The 4071-nt window shown below is 48.5% G+C and overlaps 1 long non-coding RNA gene across 1 annotated transcript in view; it reads right to left on the bottom strand.

Moving 5' to 3' along the window:
• Positions 1-2281: 2281 nt before the first annotated feature.
• LOC109298724 overlaps positions 2282-4071 on the bottom strand; it is a 22075-nt gene continuing 20285 nt past the window's right edge. The window contains exons 2-3 of the long non-coding RNA XR_002097686.1: positions 2610-2620; positions 2282-2413 (exon numbers count right to left, since the gene is read on the bottom strand). This is a non-coding gene — a long non-coding RNA (uncharacterized LOC109298724). The remainder of the gene's footprint in view (positions 2414-2609; positions 2621-4071) is intronic.

Genomic DNA, 4071 nt, shown 5'->3' with positions numbered 1-4071 from the left:
GCTGGATGAACACCTTGCTGGGGTCATTTGACCCCAGTACTCTTTCCTGCCATGGCAGGGGGTCGTACTCGATCTGCTCAGGTCCCTTCCAACCCTACAAACTATGAAACTATGAAACTACACTGTCATCTGACTGAAGCAGTAAATGGTTCCAACAATATAAAGCATAGAAGAATATCCAGTACAATATATGCCCATAAAAAACAGGCGGTATCATTTAAAACTAGGACAGAAACAACATTTTTACACATACTTTGTAAAAGAAATATTAAATTTTTAAAAATGGCATTGCTTACTAGTCAGAACCCAGGCTTCTGAGTCAAGCTGTCTTTATGTTAAACGTGCCACTACTACTGCTTCTGACTCTCTGGGTGAATTTGGACGCAACATTTAATTTCTTCATGATTTTCTTTCCTCATTTGAAAAAAAAATGTGCAACTACCTTTCTCACTGAGTAGATACAGTTAGCTGCTCTGGAGAGATGTTGCAAGGACTAATAAATACTTGATATTATTATTCCAAATCTACAGTATTCAATTAAGCCATATTGGAGGAGTAGACTTTCCTTCGCACTTATAGTCTGAAATTTGAAAAACAGGTGGAACATAAAAATGTAAATTTTTTTCTTTGTCAAAGGAGTTAAAAACGCTGATGAAAAGCACCATAAATTATTGTATTTAAGATTGAAACAAAAGCTATAGATGTTCACAAAATTATTCAATATCAGGTCCAGTTTTATGATTTGTGAGATTCCAAGCAAAAAGGATGTATCGGATGATTACCTTCTCTTTCCAGTCCCATTGTACAAGGAAAGATATCTGGTGGTGAACTGCATAAAGACATGCACATCCTATGTAATATTATTCAAAAAGGAGACTGACCCGCGTGGCTGATTAGCCACATCTTTTTGAAACTGCAGCCAGCTGCGGTTAATCATGAACGGAGCCGGCGCAGGACAATAAAAAGCAATCAAGGGGAAGAAGACTGGAGGGAGAGCAGGAGCGGAGCCGCCATCAGAGGTGCCCTTGGAGTCCCGTTCAGAGGCAAGGAGGATCCTAACGAATTGCCACAAGGCAAGAGGCTACCCCGAGGCTGCCAGAGGGAGGACGCCAGTGGTGAGGCGGCAGATGCCCGGATTCGCAGCAGCAGAGCCAAGGGTGAAGATCCAGGGACTCCGGATGAAGAGACCGACGGAGGAGACGGCCCCGAGGAGAGGGCGATGAGAGGCAACCCTGTAATCCAGATGGGATTGGCACTGGTTTGGGAAGGCTCCTGGAGTCTACCCCGATGGGGAGCAGAGAGCTTAAGCAGCGAGAGGGGCTGCAGGAAGCAAGCTCCTACCAGGCTGAGTCGCTCAGCGAGGGACCCAGTAGGGTTGACTTGGAGGGACCAGTAGTAGTCCTGTGCGGCACTCCAGAGGGATATCGGCTGGACAGAGGGGTGCCTTAGACAGGGTTAATAGGGAGAGGAATTCTCCGGGCCAGGGAGCCCAATCTTTGTTTGTAACCAGGGATTTTTACTGGTAGTGTTTCTTAATTTTCATTGGTCTGTTTCCCACTTTTGGAGGGGTAGGGAGGAAGGCCATGGAGGGTCTCATAATCAGCTTGATTTGGGGTCAGAACAGATCTTCATATCTGTAGCAGAGTGCCCCTTTACATCACGAGGCGAGGGTCAGGCCCGGAAATTACAGCATCTCGGAGAGGCTGGGTATTAGGGCAAAGTGTAGGGGAGGTTGGAGCCTCGCAGAAGACCATTGCCCCAAGATTCCCGACTCCAGATAGGCCCTAGTAGTCAACCCCACCACTGAAAGAACGAGCAAAGTTGTGGCAGGTGAGATTGGGGTGAAGACTACCCCAGGGCAACATATCCGGGCTATACAACATCAGAGACGGAGCGCCAGGCAAGCTTACACACCCAAAGCCGGGCAGCACGTGACCGGATGTTTGAAGCCCACCGGGTGCAAAGATATTCAAGGCAATGTCATGGACAAAGGGATACCAATATTGACTGGAATCCTAAGGTTCTGCTGTAATACAAAATAAATAAATAATTAAATAATACAAGAACATGGAGCTCCTAATTTTCTTGAAAGCCTCTGCAACACTTTCAGGTAGTGACATTCCCTTTCTCCTTTTTTTTTTCATTTTGATTAAACACTAGATATTGATGGGAATCAACTGCCATCATACCTATAGGCTGGGGGGTGACCTTCTCAGCAGCACTGAGGCAGAAAGAGATCTTGGAGTCACCATTGACTCCAGGATGAAAATGAGTCGTCAATGTGATGAAGTAGTCAGCAGAGCCAATTGCACCTTGTCATGCATCCATAGGTGCTTCACAAACAGGTCATGGGAGGTAATTCTCCCTCTCTATGCCACACTGGTCAGCCACAGCCGGAGTACTGTGTCCAGTTCTGGATGCCGCAGTTCAAGCAGGATGTGGAGATGGGCCATTCATCTGATTAGAGGTCTGCAGGGTAGGCCCTATGAGGACAGGCTAAGGGACCTCAACCTTTTCAGTTTTTCCAAGAGAAGGCTGAGGAGGGACCTTGTGGTGGCATACAAATTCATAAGGGGAGAGCAACATGAAGTAGGCGACAATCTGTTCACCAGGGCACCCCCTGGAATGACAAGGACCAATGGCCATAAGCTACTGGAGAGAAGGTTTAGACTGGAGATTAGAAAAATGTTCTTCACGGTCAGGGTTGCCAAGATCTGGAATGGGCTTCCAAGGGAGATGGTGCTTGCCACATCTGTAGAGGTCTTCAGGAGGAAACTGGACAGGTACCTGACTGGGTTCACATGACTCCAGGTTTGGTGACCCCTTTCTTGTCTGCCAGGGGCAGGGGGTCAGACTAGATGGCCCACTGAGGTCCATTCTGACCCTAGAATCTATGAATTTATGAAACAGGGGTTGGCAAAATACCCTACAGGCCAGATTTGGTCCACCAAGGGATTCTATCCAGCCTGCAGCAGGTCCCTCAGCCCTGCACAGCCCGGTGGGGGGGGGGGGCCAAGCTATGGCATGTACAGGGGTTCCTGCTGCCCTGGACACTTGGTAGGGTGCGGGCAGTGCAGCAGCTAGACTCCACTTCCTTGCAGGCCCCACAAAGGCAGCTGCTTCTGGTTGTCACCACTAGTGTCTCCACTACTGCCAAACCTGGCCCCACTGCCCAGGCACTTCAGCCTGTCCACCTGCACCCACCACCAAGGACGCCAGATGGAGTGGGCTGGCAGAGTCTCTGGGACCCCTGTAGGCAGGGTGCGCTTGGCCAGGCAGATGGGATGGGGCTACATGTGGGTGGGGAACGGTGTCGGGGAATGGGAAGGGCAGGTGGTGGCCAGGGTCAGGGTCAGGATTGTAGGGTGGTAACAGCATGGGGCCAGGGCTAAGGGCAAAGCTGCAGTCCACTCCCCACACGTCCCTGCTGTGTGAAGAGCAGATCACAGCTCTGCTGTGGGTCCCAGACCTGGGCCAGATAGGATCAATTGCCCCTCCTTCTCCCACCACGCCAAGCCAGGTCACCACCTCCCTCGCAACTGGCAGCAGCTCACCAAAATTCCTAAAGTGGCTCTGCAGCCAAAATAATTGTCCATCCCTGCTTTAAAAGGTATTCAGCATCTTACTGTGTTTTCTAGACACACTTGGGAATGTGGAATCCTCCTTGAGAAACCCAGGCATCTCAAGATGTACATTTAGGTAGTCAGATAATAGTCATATTCTTTAGAACAGCTTATGGTAATATGGCCCCTCACTTCCTTCTCAACATGGTAGTAAATAAAATATTGCAATAGGCTCCATAATAGTTTTGTATTTGGACATTTACAGCAGTTGTGCGCTTAACTAAGAAAATATGATATGTGTACCAGGATAGTTTACACTTCTGAGTTTTATGTAATGTCATCAGCTCATGACACTGGTTGAAGGTGTTTTCTGTATCATCTTGTCCTGCAATGTATGAACACAATGTCAAACAGGTACAAATGGAACACATTCAGGAAAATGTGTTCCCTGCAGCAGCCTGTCATAGTGTCCCAGAGTGCGAGCCTCTTCCCAGGGGGGCAAGGGGGG

Source organism: Gavialis gangeticus, unplaced genomic scaffold (genome assembly GCF_001723915.1).
Source record: "Gavialis gangeticus isolate Ggan-Ray unplaced genomic scaffold, GavGan_comp1, whole genome shotgun sequence".
Classification (NCBI taxonomy): Eukaryota; Metazoa; Chordata; order Crocodylia; family Gavialidae; genus Gavialis; species Gavialis gangeticus.
This window is presented reverse-complemented; position numbering and strand designations above follow the sequence as displayed.